The following is a 26,026-nucleotide window of genomic DNA, read 5'->3' as shown; positions in this document are numbered from 1 at the left end:
GAAGTTTGTTAAACATCCTCTACACTTTCATTGCTTTCTTGTTTATTAGTTCTAAATACTGTTTCGCTTAATAGAAAATAACAGTCAGATCATTGCGTAATACTGAAATCACTTTAATATTATTTCATTACGAAACAAAGTGTCACCATAGCCTAATTTGTGTCTTTAGTATTGGCTATGGCGTGTGTGAAAGTGCCGTACTCTTGAGAGCAGCTTCTGCGTCACAACCTCAGAGAGCTTGTGGCCGCACAAATCTTTTGCGTCAATAAGGAATGCCCGCAGCGTAGACTTTCTTTTTTTTTTCTTCGCAATATTTTCAGTTCATGAGAATACACATATATCGCTTTTTTTCCCACACCACGTAATGCAGTGCAACGTGAGTGTCCCAAAGCTACAAGCAGCAGCAATAGATGCGAACCCAAACCTCCCCAGAGAAGTGTGGGAGGCTGCGAACTCCCAGCCGGACCTCGTCAAGCAGCGTCAACTCCTCACGTGAGCCCGGTGGAAGGGTCCAGGCCAGAGGGTTCTTGAAATAAAACACACTCCCACCATCACTCACAAGCTTTATGCAATAAATGTCTTCTCTCTCTTGAAGTATATGCTTTTTTTTTTGGTCGAGCCATTCGTGTTCGAGATCTGTGGTAATTAACATTTGTGGGCATTGCAAATGGGTGCGCGCCCCAGACATTGGGTGAATTCCTTTACTCACTGCTGGTGCACTAAAGTTGAAGGGAACGGTTAGCTTAACAAACAGGCTGCGCGTTTCCACCATAGTCACCCCGCAGTTACGCGATACATAGTGCTTATAAAAGGTGGCGGTTATACGGTCAGCTCAAAACTTAGCAAACATGCTCAATAAAATGTTATACAAACTAACGAAGCATCTTGAGTGAAGGCTTCATTGTAAACCTGTATATAGTAGTATGGTCAATGTGCAATCAGGCTGTCCTCCAAACTCGAACCTTAGAAAGTGTGCCCGATAAAGAACAGTTATATAAGATATTCCAGACTTGCGAAACATTCAGGTGCGTCAGCCTGGTGAAGGAAATGTCACCAGCTTCTCAGTTTCATCGGTGTCCATGAAGTGAGGCTGGTTCAATTGTTTTCATTACAACTGCGTTACTGTGACCTAAAAACGACGTAAACACTAAACAAAATATTCAAACGTCGTTAGAGTGACAGTGAAAATATCTTTATTTATTAGTCTCGAAAAAGAGCGAGAGAGAGAGAAAGATAAAGACGCAAGGAAAGGCAGGGAGGTTAACCAGACGCACGTCCGGCTTGCTACCCTGCACTGGGGAAGGGATGAAGGGGAGAAAAGAGGTTGCAAAGAGATAAAAAGGTACACACAATCACGAGCACACTCGGGGGAGCACACACAGTCTACAGGCGGTCGCTCAGGTTTGTTGACTTCAAGTAAAGTAGGAGTGCTTTAGTCGCTTTCTGCGCAACTGGGACAGATGCCCAAGGTCCTAGAATCTTCTGCACACAAAATGGTCTCGAGTCAAGTTGATTTAAAACCGTCCTGAGCTGGCATCGCTGTGTGTCGTAGCAAGCGCAGCTGCCCAGGACGTGTTCAATGGTCTCTTCAGCTCCGCAGTAGTCGCATGTAGAGGTGTCTGCCATACCAATGCGAAAGTAGTACACCTTTGTGAATGCAACACCCAACCAAAGGCGGCATAACAGTGTCGCATCGGAGCGGAAAAGTTGTGATGGTAGCTGTGTCTCGAGCGAAGGATCCAGTTCATATAATTGACACCTTTGGAAGCTGGTAGATGACCAGAACGTGCGTGTAAGATTTCGAGCCAGCAGGTAAAGTTGTCTTGCTGTATCCCTCCTTGATAGAGGAATCGGGACCACACGGGTTCCTTTATGGGCTGAGCGGGCTGCATCATCGGCTAATTGATTTCCGGTAATATCGATATGTCCATGCAGCCATTGATATATAATATCATGCACTCGTGCTAGAGCTTCATGATGGCAATGTCTTATTTGATGTACCAATTGTTCATGATTCCTCCTATGCATGGCAGACTGCAAACTCTGAAGCGCTGCCTTCGAATCACAGAATATGACCCATTTTCCTGGACGCTCTTGAACGAGATATTGTAAATCAGCCCTTATAGCAGCAAGCTTTGATTCCGTAGATGTAGTCATATGTGACAACTTAAATTTGATTGTCATTGCTGCAGCCGGAGTCACAGCGGCACCTGATGAGCTACTGGACGAGACGGACCCATCAGTGTATATCGGCGTTCGGTCCAAGTACAACTCATGTAATAATAGCAGTGTTGCTTGCTTCAATGCTACTCTGGAGTGATAGCTTTTTTTTTTGGTACCCGGAGTTTCTAGACCTACTTGTAGCTGGTCGAGGCACCATAAAGGACATGCCATTCTCGTAGCTGGCGTATATATTGATGAAATGCTGTTTAGGTGCTTGGCTATGACGTCTGAAAACATAGCACGTGGTGTTCCGGAGGGTAGAAGGGCCAAGTGGTGATCGGGGACACGGCTAGCATGTCGAATGTGTGCTCTGAGGCAATCCACAACTCTATATGTCCTGACCGGATGGTCATTGGCGCACGATTGTGGCATAAGTAGAAGCGCATCGGGGCAGTCCTAGGCAGATACGCAGTGCCTGACCCTACAAACTCTCCAATGAATGAGTATTGGATTTGCAAGTGTTAGTCAGTACCGGCAAGCTGTAGCGCAATAGACCCAGAAATAGGGCCCTGTACAGCTGTAGCACGGAGGCCGCAGAAGTTTCCCATGCTTTCCCGCACATGAATTTCATTATATGATCAATAGATAGCAGTCTCTTCTTCAAGTACGCACAATGCGGGCTCCACGAAAGACTTCTGTCGATTATTATGCCCAGGAAACGATGAGTCCGTGCATATTTGACACTCTGCCCATTGATGTAAACAGGGTATGGCGTCATTGGTTTGCGTGTAAACGCCATCAACGCGCACTTCACAGTTGATATAGTTAGGCCTTGTTTCTGAAAGTGGGCTGTTGTGAGGGTTGCTTGCCGCTGTATTCGTGCACGCACCTGAGGGCGAGTAACTGCAGCACTTCAGAGGCAAATATCATCGGCGTATATGGATAGGCACACCGACATTGGCAGAACCTTCACCAGACCAATGAGGGCAACATTGAACAATGTGGGGCTTAAAACACCTCCATGAGGTACTCCGCAGTAGGTGTAATGTTCAGCAGTTTTCCCTCATCTGTTTGCACAAAGAAACCCCTGCCAGTTATATAATCTTTTATCCATTGAAACATTCGTCCACCAATGCCCATTGCTGCGAGAGAAGTGAGGATGGCATCATGAGCTACATTATCATATGCACCCTTCACGTCAAGAAAGAGTGCCACTGATATACGCTTGCGACTTTTTTCTTGCTGAACAAATGTCGATAAGTCAAGGACAAAGTTTCCATTCTCGGGGAACACTGCCGCTGAGCCAGGAGTTGTTGAAGCATGTTAAAATTTCTCTTCTGACTTTTTGTCCAAGGTGTCCCAACGCACTATAAGTAATACCATCAGGACCTGGCAAAGACGTGCGCTTAGAAACGACTAACGCACCTTCCAGTTCTTCCATGGTGAATGGAATGTCCATTTCTGGTAATCGCGTCTCAGGAACAATCACGGCGTCGATGCTCTCGTTCATAATATTCCCGTTCATAATATTCTCGTTCATAATATTCGAAAAAAAAAATGATGAATGAAGCCATAGGGCTCCCCATACAAACGGTGGTTCCACCCAGGACAGAAATGGGAGGTCGTGTCTCTTTATTTTTTTTGGGGGGGGCACACAAGAAAAGACAAATTAGAAGGTAGCTCCTTAAACGTGTCCTAGGAGAAGTGACACGCACAGGAGCCAGGTTTCTAAAGATCAAGATGCAGGAAATAGGGCTTTATTTGAAACATGTTTTCTCGTTATACGCTTATTGATGCAAAATCAATTACTCAGGATGAAGCGGGTGGTGAAGGTACCCGAGTCTTGACGCTTACAACCTGCGCTAAATCGGCTCTCGCTTCTCTACGCGCATTTTATTTTTGTTCAAGGTTGTTTCAGACCACACTAACCAGTGCACCTAAAGGAACACAGTCGGGTAACTCCATCCCATTAAATGCAACAGAGTCCAACTCGACTAAGCTCAACACTACACTATCTGACTTAACCCTGCCTAACACAACTTAAACCAACCAAGCAACAAAGTCCAGTAACATTCGTCGGCCGGTAAAAAAGCTCATTCGTACAAGGTCATCAAATTGATCGTTCAAGTTGTCGCGAGTGTCCGCTTGAGGTAACGTGCTCTGCTTGTGTTGAACCACGCAGGTTTGTCAGTAAAGCTTAGTTGCACGCGGGTTAGCGCATTGCTAATTAATTGATCCAGCGTTCCTGATTTAGTTCACAATGCGGAGTGCCTCAACACGAATGTTTTGCTGCCGCTGTCACGAAAGCGTGCTATTCATTAAAAAAAATGTTTTTCGACAATCACAGGATATAAGGCGCCATAAAAAAAATGTGAGTCCCGGAAGTGCTTCGGTTCAAAAAGAAATAAAAATTGAATATTTTTTAGAAAATTGCTGCGAGGGGCACAGTTTTACTGTCGTTGAACTTAAAGCTGAGCTCGCGCAAGATGAACTTATCTTCCTTATCTTTTCTAACTAAAACGCGCGATGTACATTTCTTTGTTCCTTCCGAGTTACGTTAAGGCTTTATCTGATTGTGCCGATGCAGTTTAAAAGCGCGTACGGACAGCGTGGCGCTCGTAAAACTTGTTTCGCGCCGTTCCCTCGGGTCGCGCGTCGTTTCATTGTAATCCCGTTGAAAACCGAGAACGGCGAGCCTGCCAAGACCGCACGCTTGTCCCGCCTTTGTTTTTTTATGTTTATATTTCTGCCGCCCCACTTGTTTTCATGCGTTGTAGTCGTAAACGTCGGCTTTGCCATGCATCGCAACGCATGAGCTCAAAAAAGTGTGGCCCGGGTGAACTTAACGGTGACCGCGCGGTATAGCTGGCCGCGTAAGTTAAGGAATCCTTTTTCGTATGGTTGTGCAGGCGTTGCGCTGCGGTCTAAAAAGAGGGGAGGGGGCCGTCACGTCCGGTTACAAAGCTTTCCTTGGAGCTCAATAAAAACACTCGTCGAGCGCGCTTGAAAGAGAAAGGTACGAAAAACACAAGACACTTTGTAAATGCGAAAAAACAGGCTACGTAAAATAGCCTGAAATAATTCATAAATAATTATTGAAAAATAACAAATGAATGGATGAGCGAATGAATGAGAGAGCCCCGCCGCGATGGTCTAGTGGCTAAGGTACAAGGCTACTGACCCGCAGGTCGCCGGATCCAATCCCGGCTTAGCGCCTGCATTTCCGATGGAGGCCGAAATGTTGTATGCCCGTGTGCTCAGATTTGGGTGCACGTTAAAGAACCCAAGGTGGTAGAAATTTCCCGAGTCCTCCATTACGGCGTCTCTCATAATCATATGGTGATTTTTGAGACGTTAAATTTCACCAATCAATCAATAAATCAATGAGAGAAACAAAACCTCACGAATGAACTACTATAAACTTCAATACGCCATTTCATTATGTATTTAAGTGACGACTGATTAATTCAGGTGCTAAAGATGGGGGAATCTATTGAGACTTTTGAGTAATACGCACGACAATAGTACGATAGCCTCGGTTAGATAAAGAGCGAGTGCGGAAAGCCGCCCTGCTCTCATTAATTGCAGCAGTACGAGTATCATATACGGACAAGAGCGGCTGGCGTTAAGCTGTAACACCACAATAAAGCCACAAACCAGGATGGGCGATGAAAACGGATTCCCTACTCGAAGGTAACTACAAGCTATGGATACCACGGAGGCAGATGTTGAAAGCCCTCATTGACGTTGCGGATTCTGTTCCGCTTTACCAGAACCACTCGCCAAGGAAAGAGACCCGGAAGGCCTCGGTCATCACGGCCTGTGCGTGTGTGGCAAACTATACACAAATTGTGCACTTGTTATCACTTTCTTTCTCTCTCTATTATTTTCTGCCCCTTTCATAATACCTCGTAGGCTATCGAATCGCTTACAACCTAATTAAGCTGCCCGATTTTCGCTTGCGCTTCTCTCACTCCATCCTACTTCCCTACAGGAAGCTTACAAGCCCCGATTCGCCATGCTTATGGGGTGCTTTCACATAGGCGAGGTCAAGTGTTGTGCTAATAAACATGTCACTTACTTAAGTGAATGTTGGACACATTATATGGCTATTGCAACGGTGGTGAATATTCGTGGAGAATGTATGAGCGAGAATGTGTCCACGCTAGGCGACTGATCACGTTTTCCTCCAACGGCAGCGCCGTGACACCACCGCTGCGTGGCGTGTTGATGCACGTGCCGTATCAAGCATAAGCAACGAAAGTGTTGTGTGCACAGGGGCCCGTAAAAAACAAAAACAAAACTAATCGATTCAGTGTTGCCGTGGTCACAAACAGAAGGGTGATGAAACAATCGCGACGACTTGTGATTATACTACGCGCATTTTTTTTTTTACTTCATCACGTAAACTGTGCAGAGCAATCGACCAGCGTGGCTGCAGTGCTGGAAATGAGTCGTCTGCTCCACTCGACGCCGGCGACATCGTCAAATCCTAAACAGGAACTGACGTCACGGCCACCTGTGCTTCCGGCCTCAGCTAGTGGCGCCACGAGCAGCGCGTGGTTGGAGCCGAAGACCGCGCGCGCCGAGTTTCGACGCCAATCTGGCTCCAGCGCCCCGTCTGGCGAACGGTGTCGGGCGCCTCCAAGTTTTTAGTTTTCTTTTTAAGTTCGGTTAAAGTTGACTCGCGGTAGCACCAATGCCGCTGCTATCGTAGATCTTTATTTCGTTCTATATTTTCTTTTTTGTTTTTATTCTCTTACGGAATGGCCGGCACAAGCCGCATGCTTTCGGTGTGCCGTTCGCACAGCGGTATTTGAATTCGAGTAATCACCTGAGTTCAGGTAGTGCGCTTGAGTGAACGTAACTGTTCGGTGATCGGAAAGTAGCAGCTTTTTCAACTCTCTTATAGACTCTGACTCGCCACACATAGCCGACGAGACTCGTAGTTGATCAGGATTTGCACCGAGCTCGCACATTTTGTTTTGTTGGCGCTGCGAACAAACTTTTGAAGAAAGTGTCGCGCCAAGCCGCACTCCACAGCAGCACAGACGACATCGCACGAACAAGACGAAATCATCATTGCCGTTTCAGTTCAAGACTGCTTACTTCGCTACTTGCTCCGAAGTGATCTGCGTTCATCCCCGATCACTGGAAAGGAAACGACACGCTTCTTAAATTGACATCCATCAGCCTGCTGTCTTCACTGTCAATCTCCAATCTGAAGACCACAGACCGGATTTCATTCGTCTTCTGATTCAATATTAAACGAACAGTGCGACTGAATAGTACCTCTCTGCGTGCTCTCAGTGGTAGTTCACCTAGAAAGACTTCTGGAATTGACTACGAAACTCAACCAGCCGTGGCATCAGGAAAAACTTCCCGCTGGACTAGGTGTACCCAATTCTTCGGATGTCCACGCAAAGCTAACAGTTGGTGGATCTGTGATTCCGGGATGAGTTCTTTTCGACAACTAGTTTGAAAGTGCTGGCGTTTGTGCCTCGAAAGTCGGCGGCAACGGTGCGCTATTTCTTCAGTTAGCCGCACGGTGTTGAAAGAGACGCTCTCCGAAACTCCAAGTGGCCCACCTGGTGTGCGCTGACGCGCTCGGCAAACTGCAAATCGACCTTCCAGTGGCCCTGAGGCTACTACGTCCGCATCGACCGGTGAGTGAATCGTTTATTCACGACGCTTGTCCACGCTACAACCGCGATGAGGTCCCGCATTGAAAATGAGTTAGCATCACCTCCCTTATTTCCTCGCTTCGCATGGTTTTTACTACTTATATCTCTTTTTTTAGCGTTCCCCAGCTGCTAAACGAGACAACAAGACACTTCTCATATTTTTTTCTCGACGATCTCCCGGTTCAGAAGCACCTGTTACGGGGATAAACGCGCGTGACAATAGTTGGAATACGCCGGGCTGCTTTGTGGAATAGTGTGTTCTCCGTGAGGCAGGGTGGTTTCATTTGGATGAGACAATCTAGTGTTTGAAAAATAGACGTGATAGATTGGAGAGCTGGCAATGATTGCACTGCATGCATTCGTTTTTCAAATGTTCTCCCTCAATAACATGATTTATTAAGCAATCGTTGGGAATAAGCCATTACGGCGTTTCGTGGGTATTAGGTTTCAAAAACTATGACATGACAACGATGGTAAGACATACTCTCGTTAGAAATCTCACTCCTCTTCCGTCATAGACATCGTGTTGAGAAATTCTTATTACGTGATCAGGTAATAACAAGACGTAGATTTTTTGCATGAACTCTCAGTTGTTCCTCAGTTAGGCCTTTAACGTTGTTTCTCAGTTAGGCTTTTAAATGCTATTAGTTCGCTCATGTCAGTCGGGGACATTTCCACAGGTTTTTGAACTGAAAAACCGTTTCGCCATTGTTGCAAAGATTTTATAACATGTGTGTAATACGCCGGTGGCTGTTCAGCAGCTGGTCTCGTGTCGTTCGCTAGACCAAAAATCTTCTAGAGATACCTAGCAGATACACTACGAGTTGCCTGCCTCGATACGATGAGTTCTCTAAGAGTGCCCAGGTGTTTCTGAGAGCCAACATGCGGCACATCACATCAAGGTTGGGTATACTGAGCCCTCCCCATTTTGCTGGTAGGTGGACCAAGGCTCTAGCAACAGCTTCAGCGTCTCCTTCCCCCCCAAAAAAAAAGGAACCGCACGCAGTAGCCACTCTCTGCAAAACCCGCCGAGGTGGTCGAGCAATTCTGGCTACATAAAGCAGTGGCGCTGTTATGCTGGATTTAATTAGATAAGCTGATTCCTTGAAAGGTAGTTGAAAAGTTCTTGAGACCTCAATGCGTCTGTCCACTTTGCGTTGGATCTCTTTCTATGTGGTGCGGGCTTCTTCACCAGTCGAAAGGAAAGTTACACCTAAGACTTTAACTCCTTGGACGATTTGGACGCCATCGGGGAACTCTTCAATGTGCATTCCAAAGCACAATGTCTTGCTTTTTCCAGGATTAAGACGTGCTCCCGACAGGTGCGAAATATACGTGCGAAATATTCGCAAAAGGCTCTGTAGCGATCTATGTTCCGAACAAACAACGAGATGTCATCGGCGTATGCCGCTACTTTCACTTCGCCCAAGCCTGGGAGACGAAAACCGCGTATCGAAGTGCATTTCTGAATTCGTTCCAATAATAGATCTATGCATAATACAAAGAAAATCGCGGAAAGGGGACAGTCTTGTCGAATGCCCCTGCTTACCGCAATATGTTCAGATGTATGGCCATTCATTACTAATGACGTTTCTAAGTCAGTGTAGAGTACGCGGATGACGTCAGTTAAACGTGCTGGGAAGCCGTAACACTCCAGCACAGCGAAGAGATAATTCCATTCGACGCGATCAAAAGCTTTTTCCTGGTCCAAGAAAACAAAAATGCCAGATACTTGTGTTCTTGGGGCGTACGTAAACAAATCGCGAGTCAGCGCAAGCGAGGAATAGATCGTACGACCTGGAACACAGCATGTTTGTATGTCGCTTACTATTTCCGGTTGAATGGTAGTTATGTGGTATGCGAGGATGTCTCTCAATATCTCATAATCTGAGTTAAGTAGGGAAATGGGCCTCCACAATCTTGGATCGGACAGCTCTCCCTCGCTTTTAAGCAAGAGTATAACTCTGCTCTCTCGGAACGTATTCGATCTGGTCCCGTCAGCAAGAAGCCCATTTAGCGTTGTCAAGAGATGGACTTGTATTGTTTCAAGGAAGGTTTTGTAGAAACTCAGAGGTATCCCGTCAGGGCCGGCGGTGGCGGTTGCGTTCATGTGCTGAAACCCGAAGCGTAATTCACCCAACGTCACTTGGCTACACAGACCATCGCGTTCCTGAATACAACCAATGGTTTAAAATGCCAAAACACCGAAACTGCGAATCATAAATGACTGAATTGATTTTTTCAACCTTCATTTCTGCCCAGGTTGACTTCGCAGTGTTTCTTCATTTCCTTGATCAATACTTTCGAAATCATCAAACAGTTAAAGAACTAGAACTTTGGAGCCCCCAAAGTAATTATACTTTAAAAGGAAATACACAAGCAATTATTTAAGCAGAGACTAACGCAAATGCGAACCTATGTCGTCCAACTTTGATAAGTCACAAAAGGGGTAGTTCTCTGTCAAGCACTCGAGCTCCCGCGCTGGTAGAAGTTGGTTAAAAAAAAACTGCATAATGTGGGTACTTCCCAATCGCCTTCCTTACGTATCTTCTCAAACGCATCATTCCTTTGATTAGGTGGTTATTTTTTCATATATTGTTGCAGGGCTGCAGCTATGACTGTCGAAAAATGATGTGGTCTGTTCAGCTATTCGCTTACTATTCCAATGATTACCGATTCTTTAAACGTAATGTGTTCATGCAATTTTAAATGCGAAGCGTTCCTTCACCTACTACAAGCAATTTCGTCATCTATCTATCTATCTATCTATCTATCTATCTATCTATCTATCTATCTATCTATCTATCTATCTATCTATCTATCTATCTATCTATCTATCTATCTATCTATCTATCTGTCTGTCTGTCTGTCTGTCTGTCTGTCTGTCTGTCTGTCTGTCTGTCTGTCTGTCTGTCTGTCTGTCTGTCTGTCTGTCTGTCTGTCTGTCCGTCCGTCCGTCCGTCCGTCCGTCCGTCCGTCCGTCCGTCCGTCCGTCCGTCCGTCTATCTATCTATCTATCTATCTATCTATCTATCTATCTATCTATCTATCTATCTATCTATCTATCTATCTATCTATCTATCTATCTATCTATCTATCTATCTATCTATCTATCTATCTATCTATCTATCTATCTATCTATCTATCTATTCGCCTACGGCTGGGTGCTCTCATGATCACTCTCTTAACTTGGGGTACCCAAAAATTTGTATGGGAGGATAACATGGTTTATCGAGTACAGCTCGCTTAAAAACAACCCTTTACGAGAAACAGTGCCACATACCTGGGAATGTATATGTGACATTGGTATGTGGGCATATGTGCCACAGGTAATCGACATAATGCATCTACCCAGGAACGGCGAAAACACACATTGGTAAGTTTAACGCTTGTGCATTAGGAAAAAGCTGACATCAGCAGCGTTGACTCGACGAATGCAAAAGATAAATGTCAGTGTCCCAGTAGAAATCAAACCCTAGCATTATGCGTGGCAACGAAGTATTCTACTCCAGAGCCACGCCAGGCTTCAAATATACATTTCGAATAGACCCTAACGTTCGTATAACGTCAATTGTGATTGCAGAACTGGCTATCCGATTTTATAAACATAACATATTTGCTCCACTGATGCAGCCGTCATGTCTGATCAACGTAAATTGTAGTGAGTCGCCATCCGCTGAAATTAATTTGTGTAGCAGTGTTGAGCGCTAACGTCCTCGCGCGCACCAGCGCAAACACAAGCGGCTGATATCGGCTTACCACTTCTGGCGTAGTTAATATCCATGTTAATGTTGACATTCTTACGCAACAGCAAAATGACTGCTAATATAAAACATACGCCGCTATTTAACGTATGGGTGTTCGTGTATTCGTACATTTATTTAGCGTCATTTCGTAAAGTCTCACTCAATAAAAAATTAAAAAAGACACTCATTTTCTATCCGCATGCTTCGCATAACATCGATTCCCAAGGTTCGTGGGATCTGCCGAATTTTTCTGTTGAGACAACTTTAGCAAAATGGATGTATGTGGCAGGGCGCATCACCCATACCCTCCCCATCTTCTCCCCATCTTCTCCCTCACTTTGACCTTTCACCCCGAAACCCACGAGCGCATACGTACACCCCATAAACCGAGACCCATATACATAAAATGCTCAGAGCTTTACAATCATCACGGTAAATTCTCGAATTCGTTTCATACATCAGGTGCAACGCTGAGGAGGCTAGCGAGACTTCTTACAATAAATGCGTTCGCACTAAGAAATACTACGATGATTTTTTTCATTCTGAGGCACAATTTCTTTTCCTCTTTAGGCTTAGTGGTGAATGAAGATGCTTTGTGCATCGGAAATAAAGACGCCCCGTTATACGGCTGTTTATAAGTGTTCTTGGATCACGTAGCGTCTTTTTGTTCTCACCTCTTGATGTTTCGTTTGTGGCCTTTCGCGACGCTGTGCGTGCATGTTCGTGCCAAGAACGAGACGCGCGAAGGCACACATTTATCTGACTGAAGTTATTGCATAGATTTCACTGCGTTTCACCTAATATATGAAACGAGGTGTAGTTCCGAAGCCTCTGGCTCTCAACGCTACGCCACAGGGGTGTGCCTCTTCACGTGAAGTAGAACATCTTAAGAGCAATCCTGCGTTCTAACAATTGTCTTTGGACACTTTGCACGTTTTCGACAACGCCAATCATTTCCGAAAAAAAATTTTGTAAACCAGTATCTCGGTGCCTCCATCACGTAGAAATATGCATCCTGAACAACACCGCGCTATGAGGATAGAAATGGCGAAAACATCTACATAAAAAGTTCAGCAACGTCTGTGACGTGGTCTGTGTAGATGCAGCAGAATACGAGTATGACCGAAACATGGTATTTGTAGCTACAAATATTCAAAGGAATTCCAATGTCAGTAGCAATGTACCTACAGATAGGGCAAAAGTGGTGAAAGAGGTAGCTCTATCAATACCACTAGCCTCCACAAAAGCCGAAGTCGTGATAAGTGATTCCAAAGCCACTGTTGAAAATGATGCCAAGGGAAGGATCTCACCGGAAGTGCTAAGAATTTTGGCTTACTTTGGCGACGAGCAGGTAGTTCATATTATATGGGCACCTCCTCCCTCCACGGGAACAATATCGCGCACTACCTGGTTCGAGAACTGGCCGGCCGAACAGGTGCAGCACGAAGTCCGTGGTCGGAGAGGGACCTCATGGATGGTTATGAACAGATCCCAAAATACTAAGGGCTAGGATGGACCCGCTTTCCCCCGGCACATACCTTAGTATAACAAGCAGCAGGCGACGGCATGGCGCCTCTTACAAACCAACACTTTTCCGAACCCGGTAACTCACTACATCTATCCAGAGATATGATCAGATTTGTGTAAGTTCTGTAATCAAAGGGCGGATCTCAATCACATAGTGTGGGCTTGCCCCTCAGTTACAAGGCAAAACAAAAAAAAACTGTAATAAGAGAAGTAAGAGACCACACTGCTAAGCGTAGACCCAGAAGTGCAACTCGAAGTCTTTCGGGAAGCCGAGGATGCCGCCAGAACGCAAGGACTAATGGCCGCCACCTAGGAGAAGGAGACAATTCTTCCACATCTTGCCGTTTTTTTTATTTATTAAAGTTATTTCCTTGGTTTTCTTCTCCGTCAAAAAAAAAAGCGCTTCGAAGCGCTTTGTGGGTTCTTAAAGTGGTGATGATATGTCACCGAGTCCACCTCGCCTTATTAGCAATGGCAATGGTAATCGACATTAATGAAGTGCTTCTGCATTTTTTACAGCAGTGCGCCATGTTTTTCACAGATAGAGGATTTAAAAACGTGAAAAAAATCTCTTTTCTGCAATTCATAGGCTTTACACCATACCGCGCCGATCCACCAGAAATTACGAGACGAGATGAACACTTTAGGAATCTTTCCAGTCCTCGATTTTGCCGTGATCACAGCGTTTCGTTGTCATGTTCCGTGAAATGAATTGTTCCTCGTGATCATGTATATTTCCACTGACGTAGACAGCTCCAGAAGATAAACATTAATTATTCTTTTCTGCAGTGCTGACTTCACCAGCCTTCATTACTGGATATAGTATTATACATTTCCGAAGGGGATAAACCGATATCATGCTTTTACCATTCACGTGATATCACCCTAGCAATTGCAGGTGTCAGCAGTTCTAGAAATAATTGAACAATTGTTTCAGTGAGCAAAAAAAAAACAGATCAATACCGATTCAACTATAGCATTTCAAGGGTGCCGGGTTGTTATATAGAAAGAAGCATGGTATCTAAAGGGTTGAAACCGACGTCGAGTATGCGAAAGAGAGCTTTGAAGCCTTATGCTTCACTGACTTACCCAACAAGAGGGCTCCTAAAGTGTACTGCAAGTGACCTAACTGTAGATATAATATCTTATTACTTTTTTCAATGTGAACCGTGGCATGAAACAAATATAACCTCAAACGTATTGTCCTTGAAAAATCACCATGTGAGCCACTGCTACTTTGGCTAAACTGCCACTTCTTTCAACACGTATACAAAAAAAAATAGTTAAGTCAACTTGAACAAGATTGTTCTTCCTCTTCACCATAAAGAATAGATCTCCCATGAGGTAACTCTTGCGAGTACCCTTGCGGGCACGCAATTTTGCTAATGACCACCATAACGCTACTGGCTCACTTAGCTCTCTTCGTTCTTTTCTAGATATTTAGCCTAAGGGAATCAGCGTGTGTTACGTTAAGTACAAGGTGTCTTTGCGCAGACACAGATCCGTTTCCTATTGTGACAGCGGTTAAGGGTAGATGGACAGTAAGTGCCTTAAATGTGGCATACATGTTCATGTAATCCTAATTAGTACGCCGGGATTACCATGTAGAAACTACACAGCGTGTTACGACATACAACTTAGTACAGGTAAGTGGGATGCAGACAAGTCGCATTCCAAGAAGTTTAAGCCATCTGGGTTTTCAATATTATGAGCACAAGGCACGACGCAACGAAGTCTTTCGCAATGCGCTCGCATAGGAATGCGGCAGCCACGGTCGCGATTCCATTTGCAACAACGCACTCAGCGAGCGTTGTACCACACCTCTTTCACTAAAGGGTGGAGGAGAGGGCGGGAGTTAGCTTCTGTCAGCGTTATCGCTCTGGTTCGCTTTTCACACAAATAAATACGTCATCTATTCTCGCTACATCTGCTGACTAGTGAAATGAATCATCATTTAAATTTATTTAGCGGTGTACAGTTGCGTGTAATTAGTTTGCTAAAGGCCCTACGATATCCGACAAGTCGTTCGACGTGCTACTTTCTGTGAGCAACAGCGAAAGAATAACTTTTCTTCCCTCGAAATGAACATAACCGAAAACGATTTCGCACAACATTTCTAGACTCAATATTGATTGTGTTTATGCAAAGAGTGAACGTGAATGCCATCAACATGAATACAAATTCAATTACAACTTATTTAGGTACAATTGCTATCACATCCACGAGTATACGTACCATTACGATATTTTTTTTTTTGCTATAGACTATCGAGTGCGGGTCATAATGTTGCATAACTTAGGCTCATTGACGTATGTATTTATTATTTCGCGTTTATTATTCGTATTATTCGTATTTATCAATCGATTGCCGATGAACAGAATGTTTTAAATGCAATGTACTCTCTTTCACTTGTTTGGAGAGCTGTACGCCTGCAACGTCATGCGCGTGTCAGCCAACGACAACAGAAACTAGCAACGCGAGATAAAGCAGTCGCTTAAGGCTGCGATGCGCGAACACTTATCACGTGCATTCGTATAAGAGCGCTGCCTTAAACACGTAACGGCGACTTGGTTGTGATATACATGAAAGGTGTGCTTCTACGCGAGAACTCTTATGGGTACGTTTTATGGCCGCTCATTGCTCTCTGCCTCGGTTAAGTGAGTTCACTGAGGAAGTTTCAACGATCAGTCAGCCTTGTTGAACGAGTATGACGCTCCCGTGCTTTGGTGCACGTCCGTGTTTCTTTGTTTCAACCGCTGTTTTTATTTTCTTTCTCTTCTCTCACACTTCAGTCTGCTGTTGCCATTTTACCCGTGGGTGGCAAACAGAAATCACTTATTTCCCGATTAACTTTGCCCTCTTGCGGACATTCCTAGCTCTCTCTCTCACACACACACGAACACACATTCTTTCTCTCAAACACACTATGCTTCAATTCCCCAAATGCTAATCACGCTTCGTTTAATCTAGTGATATTTTCTACACGCTATGTTTCAATTCCCCGAATACTTATCACGCTTCAATTCAGCTAGTGATATTTTCTGTGATAGTGCTGCTTTATCCATCATGAGTGTATCAAAGCATGTTGCCTCATCAAGCCTACGCACGCACGCACGCACATATGCCCCATTTCCTGGCCTGAAGAGTCAAACAATGGAGAACGATACCGGGATGCGGCAGAAATAAGTCACTTTTATGCGCATCGTGAGTGAAACAGCGCATTTGCGTAAATTTCGGAATACGGATAGTTTCAGGCATCATCGGACGCGACAACTCTGAGGGAGTGTACACAGCCGACGACCTGGAATCCTATTGACTGAAGGATTCGAAGCACTCTTCTCACTCGCAGAGCACGCTATCGATTGTCCACACGAACACTCGCTTTCCAGAGCTCCGAAAGTGTGCACGTGAAGGCACAAAGCCGAGTAAGACCTGGAAGGGGAAACGGGACCGGTTTCCGACCCTCTTTTGTAAGCGACGCGACAACTTACGCACAGCAGACCCAAACTGTCGCACTAACACATACTTAAAAGCGACCCATATGGATGTGGTGGTAGGCCCGTGAATAAGATGAGACCCTTCTAAAGTGAAAGGACGCCCTGGCACTGAACTCCCGTTTGTCGAGATAGAGAGTTCGGCACACATTCGGATCGGTCGTTCAAAGAGTCGCGCTGCTTCTCAGTGACCATTCTCACCTCCGAACCGAGAAAAATCGGAATTCCAGTCACGTGTCGTCTTCTACTGCTCCTCTCGTTCCCCTCTTATTTTTGTTTCCTCTGTTTCTTCCCTCCTCCCGAAAGAGTGAGCAGGCGTGTTGCCCCTCCAGGTGGCAGTTGCCAGCTTGCTCTCTCTCTTTTTCCTCTGTGTCCTTTCCTGTGTAAAGCAGCAAATAAATAATAAATAAATAAGCTAGACGGGCACAGAATTTCTCTGGCCGCATTCTCGAGAGGGCTGCACATCGCCGGGCAAGTATGGTCGTATCACGGTGTACGAACCGGACGAATGCACCATAATGCACGCTGAATCTACCGACGAAAGCGATCGCTCGATGAACGTCACAGCGCAGCGCAAAGACGAAAACACAAAGACTCGGAGACATAGAACACAGGCCTTATGTTTAGATTATTGTGGCTGTTTATCTGTGTCTTCGCACCGCACTATGACTTTCACGAAATGCCAACCAGACAAAGAACACGTCGTCCTACAGGATATCCATCGCTCAACGTTCCGCAAAAAAAGGTTTTCGAATTGCTCAGCGGTACGTGTTCCTACTCGAGACTTGCAGTGACGAACGTAATTCTGTGCAGTATTGCCGCTGGTCCTCGTTTGCTCTTCGGCTCATTTCTTATTGCGAAAATGAGCCGAAGTTAGTTTCCGTCAGCCGCTAATCTCGAAATCACTGTGCGCTGAAATTGCACGCTATCCCGCATAAGCACTCTGCGAGCAGCAAAGCACGCTTTACAGTAAATTGGGCTTCACTTTTTTTGAATTTGTGTTAAGTTGTGACGAAGAATTGGCAAATGGTAATTATGATGATGATCATTACAAAAATGATAGTGCCCCGTTCCTATGACAAATCGGTTAATGAAGAAGTCATAACAACTAGACTAAAAAAGCAACTATTTTTCTTCCAACGAACGCTCTATCAAATGTGATGCATTCATCAGAAATCACTCAGAAAACTCATCTCTTGGAGACGGAAGTAGAATTGAAGTTTCATATACAGCGCACAACACGTTCGGCATTAGTACTTTTGGTTAGAATTCTTTTTGTGCTGATGCTTCACTATACAAGTTTTATACCGATTTGGCCGTGAGTGTATCTCCCGGTTGCAAAACATCACACACAGCAATTTTCTAAGAAAGGTCACGTTCTGCAGAGGTGAATATAATGTTTTGATTGAAATGAAACTGGGGTGGTCGGTAGCGATTCAGGGTAAAATACGGTAGCCGTGGAAACACCGACGCAACAGAGCAGCCAGGGCCACTCACACTCAATTCGCCTTGCGTCCGAGTTCACACACTTACATATTTTATCACGAGGTCTACTGTACTTGCACAACGAACCTCGTGATCTATTTGTATTGTATCTACCTAATATGTACCCCCAAAAGTAGGCAGAGAAATGGCCGCCATGGCAGTTAATTTGGAAGAGCATCTAATGAGTTATTCAAAGTCACAGGTTCGGTCATTGCCCACGGCAACTTATCTTTTCGGCCACTTTTTTTCTTCATATTTACGTTGCAGTAACTGCTAGTGACACCCTCAACACTTTTCCAGGTATTGTTGTCTGTTGTTTCTCATTATTGCAAATACTTCAATTTTACACATTTCAATGAAGATGAACAACAGTAATATAGACACGACTCAGTTTTTGTAAACATTCTCTTCGCTTAACAAAAATATTTTGAAGACTAAAGATTCAGGAGCAACAGCATTCGCTTATTGCTTGAGCCTTGTTTGCATTTATTCTTTTTACATTCTCAGTGCCGTACTTTCGTTTTGAATAACGGCAATTTTCGGTTTCTTGCTTCTTCTGCGAGAACCTTACATTCATTTGTTTTGCGCATGGGGTAGCCAACAACAAATTATTAAAAAACACGGACGTCTGCCCTGGGTGTTTTTCGCTGCTCTTGCGTCACCTTTCACTTCGTCCCAGGAATTTTCTCTTCGACGTTGCCGCAGCAATCGCGCCACTTAGCCATCTCACAGCCACGACCGTCGAAGCAATAACAGCGTCCCGCGGGGGCCCCACGTTGTCAGCGTCCACACGTCACCACTACGACGACGTCCGCTCTAACAGCGAGCCCGGCGCCTGATCGTCCACTATAGCTGTCCAGTCCTTGTTTCGAGAAGATGGAGCCGTCGAGTGCCAGATGCTCCAGACGGGTTGGGGGTGTAAGCGTAAGGGGGGCCGGGGGAAGAAGCTGTGTGCCTGCAACATTTTACCTCTTGCTCTTTCTCGGCAATTTGACTTTCTTTTTTTGGGGGGTCGTTTAGTAAATGCCGAGCACGGGCCACGCTTGACGTACGTTGCAGAACCGTCACTATCTCGTCCTTCTTTTTATCCCTTTCCTGTCTCATCATTTTCTTGATCATTTATTTTCTTTTTTCTCCTCCTTTGTTTCCGTGGTACTCTCCGACTCAATGACGCCGTTGCCCTCCGTTGGCAGCGAGCATCTGTCATTATTCCTCGCTCTACGCATTGTACTTCTCTTCTTTTTTGTTTTCCATATTAACGTGGACCTTGTGCTGCCTCTTTCCTTATATTGATGTCTTCCATGTTCCCTTCGGCATTTGTCATCGCTTGTTTTGTAACCTAATTATTTATTTCTTTCGTGTGAGTTGTAATATTTCTCAGTATTCATCGTTATCAATCCTTTTTCTCCTCCTGTAGAAGCAGTTTCAACAGTGAATATGATAAGTTAAGAAGATTAGTTTAATTAAAATATGCCGCGAATAAAAACACGGGAAGATCAATAACAGCCACATCCTATCACAATGCGGTCGTCGCAATCTTGAAAAATAAACGCAGTGATGCACTCGTCATGCAAACAGCAGCAGCGTGGTGCACTAACGGCTATGGCGAAACACAACTGAGAACAATGATGCGGTTTGATCCCCAGGCCGCTGCGGCCGCAATCCGATTGAGACAACACGCAGAAACACGTGTGTGCTTTTGTTTACGCGCACACTCAACATCATCAGTTGTGCGAAATTTCTCCCGGCACTCCATAACGGAGTTCTGTGTAATCATCTCGCAATAAGTGTGTGTGGCATACTTTTCTTTTTCTGGCACGACACACTTGGGACATAAGCTAGTAGTGGGTAGTCTGCTGAGGAGAAAAGAAGAAGTGGTTGGAACAATGGCGGAGATGCATCAATAAACGCGCTATGTTTTCGGAACCGTGTTTCAGAGAGCTCCATTTATTGGCGACCCGGACGTGATGGGTCACCATCCGCTCCATGGAAGGTCACGTTCGTAGTCCGGGTCATTAATAAATATAGCACTTTGAAACGCGGTTCCGAAAACACCGCGCGGTTTATTAATGCATCTCCGCCATTGTTCCAACTACTTCTTCTCTCCCCTCAGCAGACTACCCACTACTAGCTTATGTCCCAAGTGTGTCGTGCCAGAAGAAGAACAAAAGTATGTCACATGTGTAAAATTCAAGAATTTTTTTGTTACGCAATGAAGATAGCAATGCTGGTTTAATAATGAACAAGAATTGAAAGAAGCCCCCTGACTACATGAAAGACGTCTTGCACACTTTCTCGCCAATGCGTATTGTTGATGAGATTACGCAGTGCCGTCACGTCAAGAATGACCAGCGCTACTCAAACAAAAGTCGAACTCTTTTCCGAATCCTTAACTCCGGCCTAACTAAGTCACTTTGTGACCTCTATCAAGCACATGAAATCAGCAAAATGGCTTGGTGTGATCATTTTGTTACCTTCCTCCAACTACAATTATTACCCATGCTTAGCATAGACACCTAAAACAAGCACGCCAGCACTGAGACTAATCGCCCAGACAAGTCGACATCCGGCACAAGCTTTCATCCGCTGAATTAAACCACCACGTACTGCCTCGGCATACTTCACCTAAGCACTGCTAATGCACGTGACTCACTCAATCAAACAGAGAAGTAACAAGTCAGCTTCGACTAAAGCAGTCTGTCAAAAGTTCTCATTCATCCTTCTTCAGTCATCATTTTCACCCGGAGAAGCAGGACGCGAACGAGACAACAAGCACGTCTTATTACCATGTTGCGAAAGTATTACTACGCGATTACCTAATCACTACTAACGCACGTTATCAGCCCTAACCAGACACTAGCGAAAGACCGAGGCTAAGAAGTTTGCCTCGGTCGAGACAAGACCTGCCAGGAATCTGCTTCGTGAGTGAGATTCCGCTCGGCATGTCCTTTACGTCCACCTGGCGAAACAAAGCCGGCGAGGAAAGAAGGCAAGACGCATAATCAGACCGTGTTGCCAGTGGATTAGTGGCGAACGCGTGGCCGGTGCTGCGGTGAGCCTTGCTTCGCTCAGCGACGCGTCACCGGCCACGTTGCTCGGCTGTTCTCTCTTGTTCGCTTGCGCACGCACAAAGCGCGTGCCTGGATGAGCGGCCACGAACCGAATGCGCAGCAACAAAAGCGCACCGGTCACGGCACCCTAGGGAGCCCGCCACGCACGGTCGATCTTGCCGACGCAATCCCGCACGCGCCGGCTCTCTCCTCGTTCCCCAATCTCTCCTTTACCGCACGTTCCCGGGTCCCGTACAGGCACGCAGGCAAACGCTCGCCACGAAAAGCCTGGGCCCGATCCGCGCCGAACAACGACGGGCCTATAGATGGGGATGGGAGAAGACGTATGGCGCCGTGATCGTGAAAAAAAAAGCAGGTCCTAAGTACCTCTTCATTTGGTGACGGCTTCTACGGGCGCACGTTATCCGCACGTACATACATACATACATACATACATACATACATACATACATACATACATACATACATACATACATACATACATACATACATACATACGTACATACATACATACATACATACGTACGTACGTACATACATACATACGTACATACATACATACATACATACATACATACATACATACATACATACATACATACATACATACATACATACATACATACATACATCCGCACATACATACATACATACATACATACATACATACATACATACATACATACATACATACATACATACATACATACATACATACATACATACATACATACATCCGCTCATACATACATCCGCACATACATACATACATGCATACATACATACATACATACATACATACATACATACATACACACATACATACATACACACACACATACATACATACATACATACATACATACATACATACCTACATACATACATACATACATACATACATACATACATACATACATACATACATACATACATCCGCACATACATACATACATCCGCACATACATACATACATACGTACATACATACATACATACATACATACATACATACATACATACATACATACATACATACATACATACATACATACATACATACATACATACATACATACATACATACATACATACATACATACATACACACTTGTAGGCAATTCAGCTTACTGAGTGTCCATCCGCTCAGTTTATTTCGCTACATGTCACTTAAGCCAGCCTCTCACGCGAATGAAAAATGCCGATTACGTACGTACTAACGGCGTCAAATGAAACCCGAACAGCAGAGCACGTGTTTCAAGCATTAGAAACAGTATAGTGTTGGCCGTCCAGTCATCACCATGGATCGACAGGCATGCACATCCGGTTTGGCAGCACTGTGCGATCCTCCTAGAGTGCGTTATCTGCGTTTCTGCCCTGGATTTCGTATGGTAATAAAGGTGGCCATCGTGGGCGTGCCAAGCACTATTGATCGTATGACTCGCCATTCCTTGCTTTTAGTTAAGCGTCGCCGTGCAATCAGTGTCTTGGCAAGATAAAACGAAAAGATAAATGTAATCCGTTCACTGTTGATTTTCAAATGATCTTCGTATTTCGTTTGCCAGCGCGGCTTCACCTGCACCCTTTTTTCAGAGACCGGTCGGAAAAGGCTTCACTTTCACTGGAAATACCGAGCGTTTTTTTGGAGGAGAGAGCGCAAATTGTTTCGCTTTACCGGCACGAAGTGAAGCAGCGGGAAATTGCCAGCATTGTGAACCAAGTTTTGTTTACTATAAATAATATTTGCCAGGCATTCCGTGATTATGGACTCCGTGATGACAAACCGTGCTACAATACTCGTCTTCGGCTGCAGTAGTTTAACCTCTGTATTTTATTTTGTTCCTTTCAAATACCATTACCATACCTAGAGCACAAGCAGAAATATTGCACTATAGGGGGATCGTGCAGTGCTGCCACACCGGATGTGCGGGCCTGTCTGTGTCCATGAATGGTGGACGGCGCGCACTATGCCATTGATAAGGCTTATGCCACGCGCTCCGCTGTTCGCATTTCATTTGATGCCGATAGTACTTGGGCACTCACGTACCGTACATCTGCGCCCAGTAGACCATGTTTTTGATACATATCTTTATTCAAGCACATAATTCGCTCAGGCCAGGCTTCATGGCACTGTTTGGAGTGCTGCTCACAATTTGTGCGTCTTTTTTCTATATTTAAAAGTCAAAAACTAGTGATCAGTGAAGAGAGCACGCATGTGCGCTTACGTTTTCTCAATTCCGTTTCATTAGTATTTCAACTCACGAAAATATTGATTGATTGATTGATTGATTGATTGATTTATTTATTTATTTATTAGAATACCCTCCCTGCCCGTAGGGCATTACAGAGGGGGTGGGTACAACATTTATAACACACAAGAAAAAAAAGACAAAATAAAGAAACAAGTGTCAGATGCGCAAATCGGGAAGGCAACATAAGTCAACTAAAAATGTATAAGAATTCAAGCACATACAAGACAAAGATAGATAATAGAAACTGCGTATAGTTACAAGCATTGCTGAGAAATTGCAGTCTTGAATAACAAAGGGTCTGTTATTGTTACAATTGATTGGTATGTGGGGTTTCAACGTCCCAAAATCTCCATATGATTATGAGAGACACCGTAGTGGAGGGCTCTGGAAACTTCGAACACCTGGAGTTCCTCAACGTGCACCCAAATCTGAGCACACGGGTCTACAGCATTTCCGCCTCCATCGGAAATGTGAACTCACGAAATAGACGGATGTATGGCATATGTAGCAATACCTTGGGAACTTCCTCGCAGCTATGGGGAAAGTGGCATGCAGTTTTGACAATATTAGGTCAGTAAATTGGAGTATTATGGCTCATACAGGTAAGTTCCAGCCGTTACTGATTGCTAATGCTTACAGTGGAAGAAAAGCTTTTATACAGCAGGCGCAATGCGAACCTTTGCCGAGGACTCCTTAAACCGATGTCTCAAAGTAGAGACTGAAACCTTGCCAACCCAAGCGAAGAAACCAAATTACACGTTCGCTGGTGTGTTTTGCGTTCAGGCCCCGTTCTGCTCAGCTTGGAGAGCAGGCGAGAGTACGGATGCCAAACGTGACTTGAATTGTTGTCGCTGCCGTCGCAACAGCTAACAGCGATCACGTTTCCGAATTGCATGTGGGCATGGTGAAAGAAAGAAGTGCAAATGTAAGGGCTTGTTTTCTTTGCTAGGCACAGTATTCATGAAAACTAACAGAGAACTACGCAAAATAGAGCACATGAGATGTTCCTAAAAGTAATTGTAATGTAAATGTGAAGACTCGGGCAGGAAACCAGGTGCACTAGGGGGCAATATAAGCCACCTGGGTCACTTCCAAGACACTCGACGAAACTCTTTTGGTGGAAGGCTCAAGGGCGTAATTGAAAAAAAAACACTTCAAGATGACCCAGAAATAAATCCAGGTCATCAGCTAAAGGACTCTCGACAAACCAAGCAGACACCCATCTAAATAACCTCGCTTTGTTCTGCTTTCACGTTTTCTTCTTTCACATACGTGCACGACACGTAGACAGCAATCGCGCTTTTTCGCAGGCGAATGGGCAGTTATAGTCACGTGAACATTTCTCTGAGCCAACGCACCTAAGCTCTTATTTATATCCACCCCTTTTTCCCCTTTCATCTATAGCAGGCTATTCAACAGGACGAGACATTTTCAAAAGCTAGTCTTTTTTATTATTTCTCCTGGCGCTAAACACAGTCAAGAAATAAGAGAGTGTGTTTTAAGCTAAGAACCATCATCACCAACTTCTTTCAGCAAGCCCGACTCGTGACACTTCTAAATTGTGGTTCGTCATTTCCTCATTGCGGGTTCGCTATCCTTAATATGATGCCGCCAGTTTGCGAGGGCAACAAGGCAGCCAGATTGAGATCTCAAATAACCACAGAAGACTGGGCTTTTGTCGTTTATATTTCGTTGCGCATTTTGTACCGCACAAAAGACGAAAGCCCGCAGTCGAGAGATAATGCGAAGCAGCCGAGCCAGCACTCCTCCGTAATTTCTGTATGTAGGGCGCGAGCTCTAAAGAACGCTATAGGTCAGCACGGGCTAGTACCGCAGTGTGCGCTCGTTATCGCACCAGGCGCACCTTGGACGCAACTGCGCCTTACTTTCTTTCTTTCCTTCCTTCCTTCTTTCTTTCTTTCCTTCTTTCTTTCTTTCTTTCTTTCTCTCTTTCTTTCCTTCTTTCTTTCTTTTTTTCTTTCTTTCTTTCCGTCTGTCTGTCTGTCTGTCTGTCTGTCTTTCTTTTTCATTTCTTTCTTTCTTTCTTCCTTTACTTATTCATTTATTTATTTATTTATTTTTCCTTCGTTTCTTCCTTTTTCTCTCCTTGTTTTCTCTTTCTTTCTTCCTTTGTTCTTTCCTTCTTTTCATTCATATAGGAACTAAACAAAATGAGAAGAATCATTCTTTATGAGCGGCATTCCTAGCGCTCATCTATTGGAAAAACCAAAGAAAGATGAGTGAATCTCGAAGTGAAAAGTGCATTGCACAAGCGCATTTTCGGCGGCATTGGCTTTAGCAAGCAAAAATTATTTTGCTGAGTTTTGTTTGACCTGAATTCGTGGTGCAATAATAATAAAAAGTTAAAGCATAATGAAAACAATTCACTTTGGTCGTACAAGGACTTGACTGTGGTTACCGGGCTTGGAATATAGTGTCCCCCTCCACATGCGAGTGTGGCGCGGGGTAATGGAAACAGCCCTGTTCAGAAAGAAAGAAAAAAACTTTTTAGCTGAGTTTTTGCAGAATAAAGAATATTCAATCTCCATCGAACGTGCCAGCGACTACATGTAGTACCGTATATTCTCGGCATCGCCGGAGGACG

At 44.6% G+C, this 26,026-nt stretch overlaps 1 protein-coding gene across 1 annotated transcript in view; it reads left to right on the top strand.

The window, feature by feature from the left end:
* Positions 1-7,659: 7,659 nt before the first annotated feature.
* Stacl (SH3 and cysteine-rich domain-containing protein) overlaps positions 7,660-26,026 on the top strand; it is a 362,911-nt gene continuing 344,544 nt past the window's right edge. Inside the window, exon 1 of the mRNA XM_075875456.1 lies at positions 7,660-7,829. The gene's annotated coding sequence lies outside the window, so the exon portion shown is untranslated. The remainder of the gene's footprint in view (positions 7,830-26,026) is intronic.

This window comes from Rhipicephalus microplus, chromosome 10, assembly GCF_043290135.1.
Source record: "Rhipicephalus microplus isolate Deutch F79 chromosome 10, USDA_Rmic, whole genome shotgun sequence".
Lineage (NCBI taxonomy): Eukaryota > Metazoa > Arthropoda > Arachnida > Ixodida > Ixodidae > Rhipicephalus > Rhipicephalus microplus.
The sequence above is the reverse complement of the archived record's forward strand: the minus strand, read 5'-3'. Positions and strand labels throughout refer to the sequence as shown.